Source organism: Tamandua tetradactyla, chromosome X (assembly GCF_023851605.1).
Source record: "Tamandua tetradactyla isolate mTamTet1 chromosome X, mTamTet1.pri, whole genome shotgun sequence".
Lineage (NCBI taxonomy): Eukaryota > Metazoa > Chordata > Mammalia > Pilosa > Myrmecophagidae > Tamandua > Tamandua tetradactyla.
Window position 1 is genome coordinate 81,121,421 of NC_135353.1, and position 21,667 is coordinate 81,143,087.

General features: G+C 34.6%; 1 pseudogene; it reads right to left on the minus strand.

Annotated features, from left to right (window-relative positions):
- Positions 1-16,173: 16,173 nt before the first annotated feature.
- LOC143671652 (rRNA-processing protein FCF1 homolog) lies at positions 16,174-16,838 on the minus strand (annotated as a pseudogene).
- Positions 16,839-21,667: the final 4,829 nt, after the last annotated feature.

Sequence of the window (21,667 nt, forward strand, 5' to 3'; positions counted from 1 at the left end):
CAAATTTATAATGGGGGGCCATTGAAATGAAGGGCATAATTACCCCCAATAACATGGCTTATTACAATGCCAGTATGGGTGGATCAATGGCCCCTTCCTCAAGAATAATTGAATGCCTTTCACAATCTCGTTCAAGAGCAATTACAATTACAACATATTGAATCTTCCCAAAGTCCATGGAATTCTCCAGTTTTTGTTATTTAAAAGAAATCTGGGAAATGGAGAATGCTAGCTGATTTAAGAGCAGTATATAAAGCCATGAGCCCTATGGGCGAAGTTCAACTGGGGGTCCCTCAACCTTCTATGATTCCTCAATCTTGGAAATTGGTTATTATTGATTTAAAAGATTGCTTTTTTACTATTCCTTTGCATCCAGTGGATAAAGGAAAGTTTGCATTTTCTGTTCTGGCTCTGAATAAGCAGGTGCCGATGCAAGGATATCAATGGTGTGTTTTACCCGAAAGGATGATGAACAGTCCCAGTGTAAGAATTTGAGAGTTTTTCCATGCAAAGGAGGACTCCAAGAGACGTTCTCTCATGCAACACGCAAGGGGTTTATTTACCACACATGCGTGGGGCTCACTGAACACGCAGGAACAGAGAGCCCCGAGCCTGGGTTTGGGGAAGCTTTTAAGGGGTAGGAGGAAGGGGTTGAGGGTCGAGCATGGGTCACAGGTGCTGCTTCATGCAAGAAGCAGATAATAAACATTTTGCAAGAAGCAGATAACAAACATTTTGCAAGAAGCAGGTAACAAACATTTTGCAAGAAGCAGATAACAAACATTTTGCAAGAAGCAGATAACAAATATTTTTCGCGCATGAGTCATGGGAGCTGCTTCATGTAAGAAGCAGCTGTCTCGTTGTGCAAAATTCCCTTACTCAACCTTCTCAGTTGCATTCTTAGATAAAATTCTTCCGGCAGTTACAACCTTGCATAACCAAGGCAGCAGATAACCTTGCATAACCAAGGCAGCAGATAACCGCCCCTGGGAAGTTCTGGGTTGTTTTTCTTAGCCTGATGGGGCCCATAACTCTTTTCTTTACAATTCTTAACTCACACCAAATGCATAGCAGTGAATATAAAATGACACAAATGCTTTTGCTGAATATTTCTATCATTAAGAAGCTAAAATATATGTAAATAGCTAAATTAAGCAAGAAAAATTAGCTACTGTTAAGCTTTATAAAATCCTTCTTTACACCACCATGTGTCAACTATTTGTGCATCAACCCTTACAAGAAATAAGAAATAAATTTCCAGAGGCCCTTGTCATTCATTATATGGATGATGTTTTAATTGCATGTGACAATGATGACTCTTTAGAAGAAGTTTTCGGTTCCGTTATAAAAATTTTACCTCAGTATGGGCTGCAAATAGCTCCAGAAAAGATTCAAAAAACTGAGCCTCACCTATACTTAGGAATGCAAATAGCTGCTAATAAAATAATTCCTCAAAAAATACAATTAAGATGAGATCTTTAAATGATTTTCAAAAACTGTTAGGAGATATTAACTGGATTAAACCCACTTTAGGGATTCCTAATTATATGTTACAGAATGTTTGATATTTTACAAGGAGATTCTGATTTATTAAGTAAAAGGCAGTTAATAGCTATGGCTGAACAAGAATTACAATTAATTGAACAATGCATCCAGGAAGGACAGCTTGTTCAAATAGATCTAGAAAAATCTGTTGATTTTATTATTTTCTTTACCTTGCAATCTCCCTCAGGCCTATTTTGGCAAGATAGTATTTTAGAATGGATTTTTTTTTACCAAACAATTGACAAAAATGTTTAAATACATATTTGCAAAAAAATCATTTCTTTAATAGCCAAAGGTCGCCAAAGATATTATCAATTAAGAGGAAATGATCTTAATGGCATAGTGTGTGATCTCACAAAGGAAGAGGTTCAAAGTCTACTTATCTTCAATATCTCTTGGCAAATAGCATTAAGTGATTTTAAAGGATAAATTGATAATCATTTGTCTACATCAAAACTTTTACAATTTCTAAAAAGAGTACAGTGGATTTTGCCTAAAATAGTTCAGGCTTCCCCGCTGGAGGGAGCCATTACCATCTTTACAGATGGTAGTAGTAATGGGCAGGCTGCATATATCACCCCAGGGGAAAACAAAAGTTGGAAAATACCTTATACTTCAGCCCAGTGCACTGAATTAGCAGCTGTAATTCACGTATTGAAAAATTTTCCACAGTCTCTTAATATTGTTTCTGATTCTGAATATGTCTATCAAACAGTTACTCACATTGAGACAGCTTCTTTGTTTGAAGGAGATGAATTGTCCCAAATGTTTTTACATTTGCAAACATTAGTCAGGAGTTGAATTAATCCCCTTTTTATCATGCATATAAAAGCTCATACCAATCTTCTGGGTCCTTTGTCATTACAAAATTATCAAGCAGATACTCTTGTGAGGGTAATTCAAGATCCCACAACATTTCACAAATTGACTCATATTAATAACAAAGGGCTGCAAAAGAAATTTCCACCTTTATCTAAACAGCAAACTCAACACTACTAGGACTTGTCCAACATGTGGACCTTTAAATGCACTTCCATTTGCATCAGGGGTTAATCCTCGAGGTCAAAAAGCAAATGAATTATGGCAAATGGATGTTACTCATATTTCACATTTTGGTAAAATGCAATAGGTACATGTTATCATAGACACTTTTTCTCATTTCATATGGGCTGCCGCACAATCTGGAGAATGTTCCTGTCATGTTCGATCACATTTACTTAATGTGTTTGCTGTTATGGGATGCCCTCAATCTATTAAAAGGGACAATGGTCCTGCTTATACAGGAAAGCAATTTCATAAATTTTGTACTACTTTTCATATTACTCGTATCACAGAAATTCCACATAATCCCTCTGGGCAAGGAATTATTGAATGAGCAAACTGGACACTAAAGTCTATGCTCATGAAACAAAAAGGGGGAGATGATGATCAGGAGGATGATATTGTGAAAACAAATACACCTAAAGATCAATTAGCAAAAGCATTGTTTACTTTAAATTTTCTAAACATTTATGATAATTCATCAGAGACTCCTGCAGAACAACATTTTAGTAATTTGGAAAAGAAAAGTGATATGACCCAAACAAAACTGCAGCTGCAACTGATCTATTGGAAAGATGTTAAGGATGACTTATGAAAACCAGACATGATAAAGGTGAGGGGTAGAGGGTTTGCTCTTATCATTACAGATGACAGAACCTCAGTTTGGATTCCCTTGAAAAGAATAAAACCCAGACATGTCAACTCTGATGAAAATAACTAAATGAGTAATGCACATTATAGGATATATAACTTTAATTTCTGAAGGACGAGGGACATAATTATACTTATTGGGTTTATATTCCTAACCCACCTCTGCTGCAGGCCCTAACATGGGCAGATCCAACTTTACCCACATATCTGACTACTAATTTAGGATTCCCAGGTCCAGTAGATTCAAGACTTCCAAAACTACTTGAGGAAAAAGGAAAAATGGTGTCAAATTTAACTCTTCCATTTTTAGAAAGACCCATATGCATAAGTAATGAATTACCATGTATGACAATAAGTAATCAAACTACATAATTCAAAATTCAGAATGATTCTCATAATTACCTACATGTATATCCCTCTTTTAACTCTATGGGATCAAATAATACTTGCCTATTAGATGGGAGAGAAAGTTGGAATAGATGGCAGTTATGTCATATGGATCAAGCAGTTATCATAATTAATGATTCCTATGGAATTGTAAGAGATGTGGCCCCTGTGGGGCCTCCCATTTCTAACTTGGAGATAACTGAGACTATATGGACAGGCAAGTTAAATCAGAGTTTAATCCATAAAGGATGATTAGTGCCAAATCCATGGAATGATAAATATAACATTAATCAGAGAAATTTATGGAAAATTTTCCTAGGACTGGGACCAATTTTTATAGCAAATTCTAGTAACTACAATTTCTATTTAAATAGCAGCCATAAACACTATATGCAAATATGTACTAGAGATTCATATGTATTTGTTATATGCAAAATATGTACTAGAGATTCATATGTATTTGTTAAAGGTCATATGCATATAAGAAATCAAACTTTTAATTGTAAGAATTGTTCTCTATTCTCTTGTCTCCAAGCATTTATGTTGCAGGAAAATGAGACAATTATAGCAGCAAAGAGAAGAAGAGGTATTTGGCTACCAGTGCAGATGTCAAGATCTTGGCAATCCTCTCCAGAAACACCAATCCTGATCCATTTGGCAAAAAAAAAATCTGAAAAGGACTAAGAGACTAATTGAACTCATTATTGCAGCTGTCATTGGAATCATTGGAATTATCATAATGACTGCAGTTGCTGGAACTGCATTGCATGAAACCATACAGATGCAGCATTATGTTAGAGAATGGCATAAAAATGCCAGCAAGCTGTGGCATAGTCAATCTCATACTGATGAGCAAATTAATAATAGACTAAATGATATAGAGACAGCATTGGTTCATATTGGAGATTAAATGTATAATTAAAATTTTTTTTATGAAGCTTAAAATGTGACTGGAATGAGAGCAATTTTTGTATTACCCCTTTTAGATAGAATCATTCTGAAATAGAATGGGAAAAGGTAAAAAGGCATCTTTTGGGACATTCATATAGTTTAAGTCTCAGTATTTTAAAATTACAAAAGTGGGTATTAGAAATATCTCAGAATAATTTACATATAACTGATGGAGATGATGTTATACAATCACTTAACCAAGAGCTAAAAAATCTTAATCCTATTTACTGATGAAAATCACATCCTTTTTTGACTGCTATAGCCTCAGGTTTGGGGCTGTTTATACTCTTTCTCTTCCTCCTCAATTGTGTCAACAAATGTTCAAAGTAGCAAGCTGCACCACTAAGCAGAGCCATGCTAACAGTATGATTCTGGCGAAAGCCCTTGGCTCACTCCTAATCAAAGTCAGAGAGATTGACTGGTAGCCAATGATGGATAAGACTCTTCCTTCAGAGCTTAAGGGCAACCAAAGACAGGCACAGTCATCTTGGCTTATAAAATAAAAAGGGGGAAATGTAGGAGCCAGGGTTAATGGAAGACCTGAGGAATTTATTGGGAGCAGCTGGCCTCTGAGTGGCATCAGCAGTAAACTGTGGAGACTGTTATCTGCTTAATTGTAGAACAGTCTGGGAGGGAGAGAATGTTTGTTTTTTCTTAAACCCCAAGGTCTTTATGGCTATCTTTAGTATGTAGGGAGTAAAATACTGAAAAGTAAGCACTCTGTTTTATCACGAAATGCAAACAGCTTTTTGTCACATAAACCCTGCAATATATAAGCAGGGACTAGTTAAGAATAAAGTTGTCTGTTGTCTGTTCTCACTAAGCTTCAGATCCCCTGATCCCATCTGTCTTTCTCATTATTCCTTAATATCCTTTGAGCTCTGGTCCAATGGAAGCAACACATCTATGTCTGATTACATTTACAATCAGCTAAGGGGAGTGCCTTCCACAATGAGTGAGGTTTAATTTAATTAGCTGGAGGCTTGAAAGAGAGAGGTCATGGGTGGTGCAATGGTGGCTCAGTGCAGAATTCTTGCTTGCCATACCAGAGACCCAGGTTCATTTCCTAGTGCTTGCCTATGCAAAAAAAAAGTCAGAAGAGAGCTCAGCAGCTCAGCATACCTCATCTCAGGACTCACAGCTCAGCTCATATGTTTGGAGATGCAAAAATGAGTTGCTCTGGGGAAAAGCCACTGGAACCCAGAAGCCAGGGGAGAAGGTCAGCAGATGTCACCATGTGCCTTCCCATTGACAAACTCAGATGAATGATAGCTGCCTTTCCTCTACAGAACTATACATCTGTAACTAAATAAATCCCATAATTAAGAGCCAATCCATTTCTGATGTGCTAAAATCTGGCAGCTTTAGCAAACTAAAACAGTTTCTTTATATGTTGTGCTGGTTTGAAAGGATGTATGTTCCCTAGAAAGTATGTTTTAATCAAAATCCCATTTCATAAAGGTAAAATGATCCCTATTTAATACTGTATGTTTGAAACTGTAATCAGATCATCTCCCTGGATGATGTGATTAGTCAAGTGATTGTTAAACTGTATTAGGTGATGACATGTCTCCACCCATTTGGATGGGTCTTGATAAGTTTCTGGAGTCCTATAAAAGAGGAAATATTTTGGAGAATGAAAGAGATTCAGAAAGAGCCAGAGAAGAATGGCATAGCTACGAGAAGCAGAGAGCCCACTAGCCAGCGACCTTTGGAGATGATGAAAGAAAACACCTCCAGGGGAGCTTCACAAAACAGGAAACCAGAAGAAGCTAGCAGATGATGCCGAGTTCACTGTGTGCCTTTCCAGATGAGAGAGAAACTCTGAGTGTGCTTGCCATGTGCCCTTCTACTTGAGAAGGAAACCCTGAACTTCATTGGCCTTCTTGAACCAAGGTATCTTTCCCTGGATACATTTGATTGGACATTTCTATAGACTTGTTTTAATTGGATATTTTCTTGACCTTCAAACTGTAAACTAGCAATTTATTAAATTCCCCTTTTTGAAAGTCATTGTGATTCGGGTATATTGCATTCCAGGAGGTAGCAAACTAGAACATATGTTAACACTTTTATTTTGATTAAAAAAGGAATAATCAAAATCCTAACTTTTAGACATTTAGAATGTGTTTGGTTGCCCACATTCAATGTCTATGAATGCAGTAAACTTGATACAGCTGTATTTGGGCTCTATGAAATTATCTCATCTTTCCTTATTGACAGCCAGAGTATATGAGTCCATTTGCTCCAGATTATACTACTAAATGTGTTATTAGAGAAAGGGTGAAAGCATAAATAACCAGGTGCCATGAGAGCTGTAGTGCAAGCTGGGTTTGTTTAGCTCATGCTAAACATAACAAAGAAGTAAGGAGGTGGATTTTCAGATGACACTACAGTAGCAGTATGATCACTGAAACAAAAAGTTAAATGTATTGGAGATGGTGATACTTTTAAAAGGAAAGGGAAGAAAGTGAAGGAAAACAATGGCATATCTAAATATGTGCATGAACAAAGGCTACAGTGTGCTAAATATTAAACAACCTGTCTTATCTATGAGTGGGAAAGGCCATATTATGAAATATTATAAAATTTTTGCCTAGAATATCAAAGGCACAGAAGGAAATGAAGAGAACACCAAAAAAGGGTGATTGTGAAAAAGGATACATTTGCTTTGCACATGCTTCTGCCATTTCCCATTACTTCGTAACAGTAAAGCCAGACAAGAAAAACTTCACTCTCACCTGGATGACCAGGATGAAAGAATAACACGCAGAAAGGCAAACAGAAGCAAAGCACAGGAATATTTAGAAAGTAATGTACTGTGATATCACTCAGTCAGTTATGGACACAGATGCATAATTCAATTCATGCTAATAAGGACTCCCAGTTCCCAGAGAAAAATCACTGCCATTTCTTTTATGAGGTAAACACATGTTGTACTAAAGTTTTATTATGATGCTGAATGTAGTACCTGCAGGAGATGTTGTGTCACTGGTATACATATATGAGAAAATACAGTTGCATCAGTCAATGCTCATTTGGAGCTCATAAATAAAAATTTTCCACATCTATTTTAGTCTTAATCCCATTCCAACAGTACAGTTAAACATGCTAATAACAAGTTTGATACAGTTACAATTATTTGAAGAATTAGATTTAGTATGGATTTGGACACATGTGAAAAATGTTAAAGCAAAGGTAATATTACTTGAGATTATTTATCTTTCTATGTTTCCATTTATTGATGATGTCAGTAACTGTATTTTGAGTAGCTCCATGAGTTATCAGACAAGTCTTTACCTTAGGATGAGTGATATTGTTATAATAAAAATAAAATGGAGTGGTGTAATGGGAATTCTTGACTGCCATGCTGGAGACCCAGGGCCAATTCTCAGAGCCTGCCCATGCAAAAATAAATAAATAAATAAATAAATAAATAAATAAAATGAACACCATGTGTGCACATAGTGCACCAAGTCCATATCATTAAAGCTAACAACAGCTTTATAAAGTAGATATTATTAGCATCACTATTTTCTACATTTGTAAACAGAAGTATAGAGACATTAATCAATTGAAAATTTAAAAATACAGGTAATTGAAAAGTGGGAGTTAAACCAAGCTTGTCTGCCCTCTTAAATCACCATTTTTGTTATAATGGTCAATAGACATAAGAAAAGACAAACTTGAAAACATGATTGAGCTGAAGTTCATGAAATTAATCTGTAGAGTTAGTAATATTTTTTCTGTTCTATGATATGGACAGTTTTATTTTCTGAAACATTGGAGAGGTTTTTTGCATTTTTTCACTTTTGTGACTTTTAATTTTTTCAATTAAAGAAATTGTAGGTTTACAGAAAGATCATGTTAAAAATGCAGCATTGCCATATTCCCCCATTATGAACACAATGTATAAGTATGTTATCTTTTTTACAATTGATGAAAATATTACAATTTTGGCATTAAATATAGTCCCTATTTTACACTAAGGTATATTTTCTCCCAATATACCACCTGCTCTGGTTTGTTAGCTGCCAGGATGTAATATACCAGAACTGAAACAGCTTTTAAAAAGGAGAATTTAATAGGTTGCAAGTTTACAGCTCTAAGGCTGTGTATTTGCCCCAATTAAAGGAAGTCTATAGAAATGTCCAATCTAAGGCATCCAGGGAAAGATGCCTTGATTCAAGAAGGCTAATGATGTTCATGGTTTCTCTTTCAGCTGGAAGGGCACATGATGAGGTCTGCTAGCTTCCTGTTCCAGTTTCTTGTTTCATGAAACTCTCTAGGAAGCATTTTCCTACTTCATTTCCAGAAGTGGCTACCTGGTGGACTCTCTGGTTCCTGGTTCTGCAGCATTTTCCTCATTCTCAAAAAGCAAAGTCTCTCTGAAATGTCTCCTCTTTTATAGGATTCCAGTAAGCTAATTAGAATGGGTAGAGACATGTTTCCATTTAAGCAAGTTTAAAACCCACAATTGATTGAGTCACATCTCTGTGGAGATAAGCTAATCAAATTTCCAGCCTATAGTACTGAAACTGTTACTCCCACAAGATTGATTAGGATTAAAACATGGCTTTTCTAGGGTACATAAATTCTTTCAAACCAGCACACCACCCTACTATTAACACCTTGTATTTTGTGTGGTACATTTGATATAATTCATGAAAGTGCATTTTTATAATTGTACTATTAAATATAGTCCATCATTCACAGAGTTCATTGTGTTATACAGCCCGATGTTTTATCTTTTAATTTTTGTTCAAGTAACATATATATGACCTACAATTTCTGCTTTTTACCACAGTCATATAAAATCCATGCTGTTAGTTTCACTCACAATGTGCTATCATTACCACCATTCATTTTCCAAATTAGGAATTCTATAAAAAGTAACCCTTAACTTCCCATTCCTCCCCCCAACCTAGCCCCTGACAACATATATTCTAGATTCTAAGTCTATGAGTGTGCTTATACTAATTTCATATCAGTGAAATATACAATATTTGTACTTTTGTCTTATACAATACTTTTTGTCTGACTTATTTCACTCAATATAACATCTTCAAGGTTCATCCATGTTGTCATATGAACCAGAACTTCATTCTCTTTTGATGCTGAATAATATTCTGTTGTATGACTACAGTATATTTTGTTTATCCATTCATCAGTTGATGGGCACTTGGTTTGCTTCCATTTTTTAACAACAGTGATTAATACCACTGTAATCTGTGAACACCTCTATTAAAGTCACAGCTTTCAATAATTTGAAGATATTTACTTAGCAAAGGGATTATTGGCTCATATGATAATTCTATACTAACTTTATGAGGAAATGCCAAGCTTTATTCCACTGAGGCTTCACCATTTTACATCCCCACCATTAATGAATGAGGATCCCTATTTCTCCATATCCTCTCCAACACTTGCAATTTTCTTTTTTTTTTTTTTTTAATATTAGCCATTCTGGTGGGGTGAAATGATATCTCATTGTGTTTTGGGGTTGCATTTCTCTAATACCTAATGATGTTGAGCATCTTTCCATGTGCTTTTTAGTCATTTGTTCATCTTCTTTAGAGAAATGTCTATTCAAGTCCTTTGCCCTTTCTTTAACTGGGTTTTGTTTTTATTGATGAGTTGTAAGATTTCTTTATATATTCAGGATATTAAACCATTAATAGGTATGTGGTTTCCAAATATTTTCTCCTAATGAGTAGATTGTCTTTTCACATTTGTCAATAAAGTTCTTTGATGACCAAACGTTTTTTTTTTAATTTGGAAACAAATTCAGCAAAGTAGCAAGGTACAAGATCAACATACAACATACTATATACTTGTATTGAGCAATCTGAGCAGGAAGTCAAGAAAAAAAATCCATTTTCAATAGCAGCTAACTGAATCAAATACCTAGGAATAAATTTCATCAAGGATGTAAAAGATGTATACATGGAAAATATAAACTTTGCTGAAAGAAGACTTAAATACATGGAAGGACAGTCTGTGTTCATGGATTGGAACACTAAGCATTAATAATAAGTCAATTGCACCTAAAATGATTTATAGATTCATTTTAATCCCAATAAAAATTAGAACAGTCTATTTTTGCATAAATGGAAAATTCAATAATAAAATTTATTTAGAAGAGTAAGAGGCTGCAAAGAGTTAAAAACATCCTGAAAAAGAAGAACTAAAGTTGGAGGACTAACACTTTTAGATTTTAAAGCTTATTGCAAAGGTACAGTGCTCTAACTAGTATGGTATGGGCACAAAATTGGCAAATAGATCAATGAAATCAAACTGAGAGTTCAGAAATAGGCCCTCATATCTATGGGCAATTGATTTTTGAGAAGGCAGCCAAGTCCAAACAATTGGGAACGAATAGTCTCTTCAACAAGTGGTGCTAGTAGAATCGGATATCCATATACAAATATTAACTCAAAATATATCCAAGGCCTAAATATAAGAACCAGGATTTATGAAACTCCTATAAGAAATTGTAGAGGAACATCTTCAAGATCTTGTTTAGGAAATGTTTTCTTAGGCTTTACACCCAAAGCACAAGCTACAAAAGAAAACAGAGATAAAAGAGACTATTTTTTAAGTACAAGAAATTTAGAACTTTAGAGCTCTAAGCATTAGTTCTTCCAAACAGTTATGTGTGTGTGTGTGTTTGCACTTGCATGTGTGTGCATGTGAGGTGCAGTATTAAAGGGGGAAGTACCAGAATATTTTTTTTCTTTCAACCTTCTCCTACCTCATTAACTCTTCTTCTCTTTTAAAGAAGAAGAATAAGAGGAAAGTTAAGGGGGAGTAGGAAGAAAATAAGGGAATGGAGAGAAGGAGAAATGCAGGTACTGAAGAGGAGGGCAGAGGAAGGAAAAGAAGACAACATTTTCTTAATATTTAAAATGCTTCTCTAATGTGATTCTGAATAGTAATATGGCAAGAGTACTGAACTGAGAGACTGGAAATCAAAGAATGAAAAACTGTGTCAAAGTTAGCCATGTGAATGTGGACACTCATTATATACACTACATTTAAATCTCATTATATGCAATGCATAAAATGAACAGATGCCAATCCTGACTACTCCAAAGGTCCCTTTTAAATAAATTTAAATTATTTCTCTTATATTTTCATTTATATTTTCAACTTAGGTTATAACATATTATCAAGAAAAAGCATATTAGTGATAAGCAACAGCCTGTTTTCCCAATGTCAACATATGTTCAAATTCATGAATATATGTCACATTTAATAATTTCCAAAATAACATTGTCTTTAGTAATACTATTTAAGCATTGATGTTAGGTGTTATACTGTCACAATTTAGTAAATAATATTATTTGTTATTCTTGTTTTCACCATCTACATGAATATACATTTTGATGCAAAATTTTCTGTTGTGTTTTATACATATATATATCATTCCTAATATGTAATAAAATAATGCAGCCAAATTGCTATTGCAATATTCATGAAATTGCTTTAAAAGCATTTCTTAGTAAATTCAAGTGGCTCACTTTCTCTGTCTGACATCACTTTTTTATGACAGTACACTGATGTTCTAAAATGCTTACAGCTATGTCTGAAGTCTAGAACTATCAAATTGCCTTTCTAGCTCTATAAATATTATTTATGCTCTACTTCTTAGAAGCATAACATTTTAATCAATTCCATCATACTCTGAGTTTAACAGGTATCTTTGGATTGTCTAGTAACTAAACAGTAAGAAAAAAATAATTCAACAGCTAAAAGAAACAAAATATTAGAATTATACATTCTACATTTTTGTTCTTAGAAAAATCCCTCCTTAAATTCCTTTCTTCTCCCTACTATGATGTTTCTCTGCTTCCCTTTCATCAAAGCCTTCAAAATAATTGCCTATCCTAGCTGTCTCCCATTTATCTCCTCTTGTTATATCTTGAACCAACTCTATGCAGACTTTTCAACCTCCAACACTACTCTGCATTTTCTCTTATCAAGGTAACAATAACTTCCATGTTGCTAAAATCACATAGCCATTTCTTAGATTTACATGGCAGATCTCATTTACTTGACCATTCATTTGACATTGCTGACCATGCTTCCCCTTTCTAGAAATATTTATTTATATGCCTTCTGGTATGCAAATGACTCCTATATTTCTTCTTATATCATACTGCTCTTTCTCAGTCTGCTTTGCTGATTCTCCTTACTTCCTCCACCTCTAAAAGTTAGTGCCTTAGTTGTTAGTCCTTAGACTTCTCTTCTAATTTCATTTCATTGGTGATCTCTTCCTCATGACTTTAAATATCATCTAACACTCTTAACTCCAAGCCCAGACATCTCCCCTGAATTCCACCCTTGCACATTTAAGTGCCTATTTAACATCTGTTTGCACATGAAGCAGGTGCCAAAACCCAGTATGTCCCCAAATAAACTATTTTAACTCCAAACATTCTTTTCCCATAGTCTTTACCATCTCAATAAAGAAAAAATTCAAACTTCCATTTCCTTAGATAAAAGAATTGGAGACACCCTTCATTCCTCAATTGTTTTTAAATCACTCGTCTAATCCTTCAAGCAATCCTGTTGACTGTTATCTTCAAAATATATCTACAATCTGACAACTTCTCATCACATCTGCTTCTATCCTTGTTTGAACAATAATTCACTTTAATTATTTCAATAGCTTACTAAATAGTCTCTTTTTTCACTCTAGTCCCAATTAGTTTGTTCTCCAAGTAATAGTAAGAGAGACAATCTTAACATAAATTAGACATGCCACTCCTATACTCAAAATGCTCTTATAGGAGTCATACCAGCCTCTCTTTTTCATTCTGGTAATAGCAATCTGTTCCAGTAACCATTGCTGAAAAAAGTTTGCAGTTATTTCAACACTTGTAAAAACAGCCAGATAACACCCTTTTTGTAGATTCCAACACCAGATAGCCAGTGTCCCCTTCTCAGTGACCTGGGTCCCAGGCCCATGGAATCCTACTCCACATTCATAGACATAAACACAACTGAAAAACACCTCCTCCTCAAAGAATTCCAATTGTCTCCAAAATGGAATAAGCCCACTGTAGTCTGTCTCTAAAATTGATTTTAAATAAAAGTTCTGTGAAATATACAAAAAGAAACCACCTGAGATATCTGAAATATGAGCAAAAAAACAGTTTTTGAGAGGAGTTTACACATGGAGAGGCAACCCATGCATGACTGAAATAACTGTAAATTGTTCCATTTTGTCTCATGGAGATAACTACGGGGTGAGGTTTGGGTGGTGGTATTGCAAAGATGGACAGAGGTGGTGGAGCTGGCAGCTAAAACTCTAATAGAAACCTCATTTCCTGGATAGAAGAAACCAAAAAAGATTCCCCATGGGTCAGAGAATCTAGAGAAAATCTGGGAAACAAATATTAAATGAGAGAACTTCCTTATTCTGGGTATGAACCCAGACAAATCCCAGGCTCATTTCTGAGCTGAAGAAGACTGAGACAAACCCAAATCAAGATAGCAATGACTTTGAGAAATGAACTATGATGTGAACTACCACCTAAGCCTCTGGATAATTCCTGAGTTCTGCATTTAGTAAAGTAACATAAGCATAGCAATGCGTTTCAACATTGAACTGTAATTAGAGCTGCCTAAAGTAAGCAAGACAATACTTGTTGTTTGACATTAGCAAACCAGGTTGATTGCCTGCTACAGCAAATAACAACAACAATAAAACATTAGCCAGATAATTAAAATAGGACTTAGAGTCTATAATACATAACATTTTACATAAAAAGTCTTAGGAAAATATGACCAACTCTCAAAGGAAAAAAAAGAACAGATGCAAATCCTGTGATGACCCAGATGTTGGAATTAACAAGCATAGATTTTAAAGCAACTATTAAAATTACATACTCCATGAAATAAATGAAAAGATAGTTCAATCCATTTCATAGAAACTACAAACAAATAGCTAAAAATTTTAGAACTTAAAATTGCATTATCTGGTGAGAAAAAATGAAGTATCAGTGGCTGAGAGATTTCAAACAGATTCGAGAGGTTATCCTGGAGGTTACTCTTATGCATTATATAGATAGCCCCTTTTTAGTTTATAGTGTATTAGAATGGCTAAAAGGAAGTACCTGAAACTGTAGAACTGGGTTCCAGTAGCCTTGTTTCTTGAAGATGATTGCATAATGATACAGTTTTTATAATGTGACTGGGTGATTGTGAAAACCTTGTGCTTGATGCCCCTTTTATCTAGGGTATGGACAAATGAGTAAAAAATATGGATAAAAAATAAGCAAATAATAAGGACAGAAAAGGTTAAAAAGTTGGGTAGATGGAAATACTAGTGGTCAATGAGAGGGAGGGGTAAGGGGTATGGTATGTATGATCTTTTTTCTTTCTTTTTCTGGAGTGATGCAAATGTTCAAAATAATGATCATGGTGATGAATACACAGCTATGTGATGATATTATGAGCCATTGATTGTATACCATGTATGGAATATTTGTATGTTAAGAATGTTTATATGTTTGTATGTTGTTTTGTCAATAAGAACATTTGGTAAAAAAATATGAGGGACAACTGATTGTTCTGATGCCAGATAAGCTCTGAAAACAAGAGGTACCAGTCTTTCCAAGTACATCAACCAGTTTTGATCCTCTACCCCAAAAGGTCAACACCTCTTTTCAGCACAGAGAAGTTACACAGGCCATTGCCAAATATCCCTGAAGATTGTGAGAATGATCAAATGAGAGGGATGAGGTGTAACTGAGAAACCAAGTTCTAACAAATGATTGTGACTACTGACTCATTATATAGATATTTCATTTTAGTTTATAGTGTCTTAGAATAACTAGAAGGAAATATCTGAAATTGTTGAACTGTAATCCAATAGCCTTGATCTTTGATAATGATTGTATTACTATACAGCTTTTATCATGTGACCATGTGATTATCAAAACCTTGTGACTCCCTTTGTCCAGTGTATGGGTAGATGAGTAACAAAATAAAGACAGAAAATAAGGGGCAATAAAGAGTATGGGATGTTTTGAGTGTTCTTTTTAATTTTTTTTTATTTTGAAATATTTTCAAAGTTACAGGACAGTTGCAATAATAATGCCAACCACACACAGAGAACTCCAAAATAACTCCCTGACTCATTATTTCAAAGAATAAGTCAAAACGCCCATCACAACTGAGTAGAAAGAAATCATTCTTTCCATGCTTATGTATCCATATCCCATCCCTCAATACTTTTATCCTATCTCACTACTTTACTGTATTTACTTATTTACATGTTCCTCTTTCCCACCATAATATTAAATCTTGAGGGGCAAGGCTATACCTTATTAAGTGCACCTTGTATGGACTTAATGAATATTTGATGAATAAATGAATATAAAACTAAAAACATCAAACAATCTGAACAATCATCTGATCATCTGATTTATAGAAAAGCAACAAATTTTAAGTGATATAAAATATCATTTTTAAAACAGCATCAAAAATGAGTGTATTTAATAAACTCAATTGGCTCATAACAGTATGTTTAATGAACTGGTAACAGACAAAGTCAAGAGAAGGCAAGGAAATGTTGTCTTCTAAGGACTAGAATCCAGGGGCCCCATAACCATCTGGCATCCATTGTTGTGTCTATGATTAGAAATGTACACGATAGGAACTCCAGGGATCTTTTGGATTCTTTGCTTAAGGTCCCGGTCAACTTTGGTAACAATATAGCACTTGTGCTGAGTTAATCTCTGTACTAAGCAGTGATCTGCATACATTCTTTTGTGTGTGCATGGCAACCATTCAAATCTTGGATCCTTAGTGATCCTTAGAGCCGCTTGATACTTCTGTCCCAATTTTTCAATTTCAGCCATTACATAGTTATACAAGGGATACACTTGGCATACAATAGTCCATCACCGAGTGCAATAAATCCAGTTAGGCTTTAATGGAAAAGTTGATAAAGTTGGTATTGACCAGGATGTGGCAAGGTGGGCCCAGCTGTATATTATTGTTATTATTATTATTTTTTTTTTTTTTACATGGGCAGGCACCAGGAAACGAATCCGGGTCCTCGGGCATGGCAGGCAAGCATTCTTACCTGCTGAGCCACTGTGGCTCACCCCCAGCTGCGTATTATTGGAAGAACAAGTGGAAAGTGTGCTGGGGCACTTTTCTTTCCTTGAGTGTACTGAGATCTTTCTTTTCTTTCTTTTTAGGTTTTAATCTTTTTCTTTAAGCCTCTGATCACTGAGATTGAGCATTCACTTCGTGATTGCTTATTTCCTTATTTTCTTTTTCTTCCCCTTGTTCATGTCACGCTCTCTTTCTTATTTTCTTTTTAATCTTTTGGAGTAATGGAAATGTTCTAAAATTTATTGTAATGATGAATACCAACAACTATATGATGATACTGTGAGCCATTGATTGCACACTTTGGATGAATTATATAATACATAAATATATATCAATAAAATTGCTAATAAAAAGGTGGTATGGGCCAGAAAAAGTGGCTCTGTGTGAGCCTTGTAAAAAATGCATTATCTGTAATACAGTTCACATAATGGGCTTACTAGAAAATGGAGATGATAGTAAGACAAGTCAATGAATTTGAAGATAAATCAATAGAATTTATCCAATCTAGAGAACAAATTTTAAAATATTGAAAAAGAATGAAGATAGCTTAAGAGAATATTGGGACAATATAAAAATTATAAAATATATGCAATTGGTGTTTTGTTCTATTTTGACACTTCTTAGTAGGCAACAAATCTTAAAATTGTTCCATTCCTAAAGTAGTAGAATCTCTTAGCAATATCAAAAGTTCAGTTATTGGACAAAGACCATGGATTCTTTTTCCAAATGCATTCAGTAACCAATTCCTGAGACACTGGGGTTTCAAAAAGAGAAAGAGTTTCTTACTTAGTACATAGTAGGAGAACAGATGGCCTATGAACTAAAATCTGTCTCCCCAGGCTACACTAATTCTGATAGTTTTATTAAAGAAAAAGATGAGTAGGGTTTAGGATAATGAGGACTATGACCCCAGAATATATAATTAGAGATGATCTAATTATTAAGCATGCACAGAATGATTAAATGCTAGAGAAAGTAGGTAAGAAAATGATGGAATGAGATATAGGTGACTTGTAGGTTAAAGTTGATGACCCTGTGCATATCAGGCAGGCTTACTTTGCTTAAATCTAGTCTTCATTGCCAAGATAATTTTAGACTTGGGGTTGGTTAGTTCTGGGCTGGCCCAAGACCCTTCGTTAATAAGCACGAAGGGTTATCTTTAGTGACTATAAGTCTCTAAAGTTGAAAAACTGGATAAGTTAGTATGAATGAAGTTTAGTCACAATGTTTTACAATCACAAGGGCAGAAGACAAAGGCTATATAAACATTATCAGAGATCAAGGCAGCTGGATTACAATTTAGAGACTTCAGATATTTCCATCTGTTTGCTCCTATGTACAAGAAAGCAAAAAGGAATATCTATATAATAATTCAGCAATCAAAGTTATCCCTTACATCCTGATCTCTTGGTTAAAACTGTTCCCTCTCATTTGATAATTATTTCTCAATCTTGTGGGGTATTTGGGCAATAACTCCTCTAACTGCTTCAAGGATGAAAAGGGGCACTTTTATTAAAAGGCAAAAGGATAAAATGATGAAAACAGTTGATCCAGTAATTCTAGGTTTCAGAGCTTCTCTGGCATTAGAATAATCTGAAGGTTTTAAGTCTCTTAAAAACAAATTCTAATAAGTAAAATTTTATAGAATCCAGGGTATTTTTAAGGGTTTCCAGGAATTCTGTTGGTTGGGGTTTGCCATACTGTGGCAATTTGCAAGTTCTGGCTGAAGCTTGCACAAGTGTAACCCCTAGAATGACTACTTGATTCAATTTGAAATCTCTCAGCCATTTAAACTCTATTTCTTTTCCTTCTTTTAGTCAATTAATCCATAACTCCAGGGCCAGGCTCATCCTTGGAACTGATGTCTCATGATGCCAAAGCCAGTTTGGTATTGCGATGCCAGGGCAAGTTATATCCCATGATGCCAGGGCCAGGCTTACACCCCTGGAAATTGTGTCCCACATAGGAGGCAGGGTCAGAGTTTGGCCTAGAGAGGGACCACATTTGAGGAAAAACAGAGACTTTCAGGAGATGACACTTAGGCACTAAGCATAAGTAGGTTCAGTTTGCTATTATAGAAAGAAGTTTCATAAGGGCAAGCTACAAGATTGAGGCCTTGGTTTGTTAAATTGGGAGCCCCTCCTGTTTAAGAAAATGTCAGAAATTCCCCAGGTTGGGAAGTTTAATAGTCTAATTTTTCCCAGTCCCTCAAGGGACTTTGCAAACATTTTTTCAATTTCTTCCCAGAACACTCTGAAATGCGTCATGGTATAACATAAACTTGTGCAGACTATAAATATGTTATTCCTTATTCTAGATTGTATATCAAATAAAACTGAATTAGTGTGTTTAAATTAACTGACCAGAACAAATTAGATAGTGTACTACAGAAAATTTAAATTTTAGACAAAATAAACATTTTTCTTTTTGCCTCAAACAACAGTTAAGGCTTTAAAATGCAGACAATATTAGATTTTTTACCAGGTATATTGATTTACTTTAGTTTTAACCAAATCAATTTCATAACATCTTTAATTGGAGTTTGATTTTTTTTTCAGTTTTTTTTAACAGTTACTGTATGAACCCATGCTGACTTTCAGAGCTGGAGAACTAAATATGAGTCTCAAATGTCACACAGACACTTAAAGTTCCAGGGAACTACTAGATTATGCAAAGAGCAGAACATGTTAGAATTTTAAAATAACGGTTAAAGCTTTAAGTTATTTTTTCTGTGCTGTATGGCAGAGGCCACATTTCATTCTTTTTCCATGTGAGTAAATCATTATTGCAGCACCGTTTGTTGAACTTTTTTTGTTTGTTTGTTTGCTTGTTTTTCTTTTTTGTTTGTTTTTTGAGAAGTGCATGAGCCAAGAATCCTAAGCTTTAAGTTTTCTAAGCATTTTTAAATGAAGCTGCTTTAAAAAATAAAAGCATTAGACAATTGTTTTATATTAGCGAACCATAGCAGACGTTTTATATGGTTTTGTTTTTAATACATTTACTAGAATTATGCTAATTAACAGATAAAATATAATTCATATATTTGTCCTGCTTTTCTTTTAAATTTTTTCCTTGTTGCAAATGCAGCTCTGACCTGCAGTTGAAGACATAACCTTTTAGAGAAGTACTAGAGCAAAGCAGTGCAACTGACAATTTGGTGTTTCTATGATCTGTAGCTTTTTAAGAATAACTGAAAGCATGAATGACAACACCATAGCATTGTTTAACATCATACAGATCAGGATCAGGATCAGGATATAACATGGACAGTGAGAACATTGTCAATTTTTTAGGAATTTTATACAGTGCCTGAATATATGAATAATATTATTTCACCTATACAAACTTAACCAGCAACAAGATAGGAAATTGCTTTTAACCACTGTAATACTCCCCAAGCACCTTCTATACAGTAGGTTAAACTATTTTAGCACCTTACTTACACGAGGTGAAAGAACAAATTATTTGTAACAGTTTTTCTCTCAACACTGAGAAGACTTGTCTTTGGAAATAAAGGATGATAAGATCAACATAAACATTAACAAGGATATTATTCTGACATAAAATCTTCATTTTCTAGCAAAGTACTTAGATAATCAGAAAAACTTTTTAAACAAACTTTATATTAAGAGCAGACTAACAATCCATGTTATTTTAACAGGGAGAAAACTAAGCTTTAGTTTTGTATGAATACCCAGCTTGACACAAAATCTTTCTCTCTTTGAAATATATGATAAACAGACATTAAATTTTGGTCAGCACTGATTATGACAGATAGAATTCACTTTTTTTTTTTTCTTTTTTTCTTTTTTTTTTTTTTTAAAGGAAAGACAGAGAGAAGGAAGGAAGGATAGAAGGAAGGAAGGAAGGAAGAAAGGGAAACATCTTTAAACATTTTCTTGTTTTATTGTATTCTGTTTCTCCGTTTTTGTTACATGGGCTGGGGCCGGGAATCGAACCGAGGTCCTCCGGCATAGCAGGCAAGCACTTTGCCCGCTGAGCCACTGCGGCCCGCCAGAATTCACTTTTATAAATTTCTTTTTAGAACTCTCTAAATTCATTCACAGCTTATAGTCAACAATGACTATAGCAAAAAATTCACTTTCTCCAACTAGCTACTATGTTCTGTATCCATTCAGGGCTTGTAGTCAACAATGACTATAACAAAAAATCCACTTTGTTAAACTTTTTATCACCTCCATATCCATTCCACCTATAGTATTTATTTGCCCATCATACAGATCAGGATCAGGATCAGGATATAACATGGACAGTGAGAACATTGTCAATTTTTTAGGAATTTTATACAGTGCCTGAATATATGAATAATATTATTTCACCTATACAAACTTAACCAGCAACAAGATAGGAAATTGCTTTTAACCACTGTAATACTCCCCAAGCACCTTCTATACAGTAGGTTAAACTATTTTAGCACCTTACTTACACGAGGTGAAAGAACAAATTATTTGTAACAGTTTTTCTCTCAACACTGAGAAGACTTGTCTTTGGAAATAAGACAAGTGATCTGTATGATGGGCAAATAAATACTATAGGTGGAATGGATATGAAGGTGATAAAAAGTTTAACAAAGTGGATTTTTTGTTATAGTCATTGTTGACTACAAGCCCTGAATGGATACAGAACATAGTAGCTAGTTGGAGAAAGTGAATTTTTTGCTATAGTCATTGTTGACTATAAGCTGTGAATGAATTTAGAGAGTTCTAAAAAGAAATTCATAAAAGTGAATTCTATCTGTCATAATCAGTGCTGACCAAAATTTAATTGCCCATACTACACATAATTAGAAATATATTTGATAATAAATTCACAAAGCTTTTGAACCTGCACATTTCCTTCCAATAACAGTATTCATGAAGGGGAGAAGAGACAGAGACACCATAAAATAATGGAGGAAGAAACAAATTTATGCTTGAGTTTGGAACACAGCCAAACA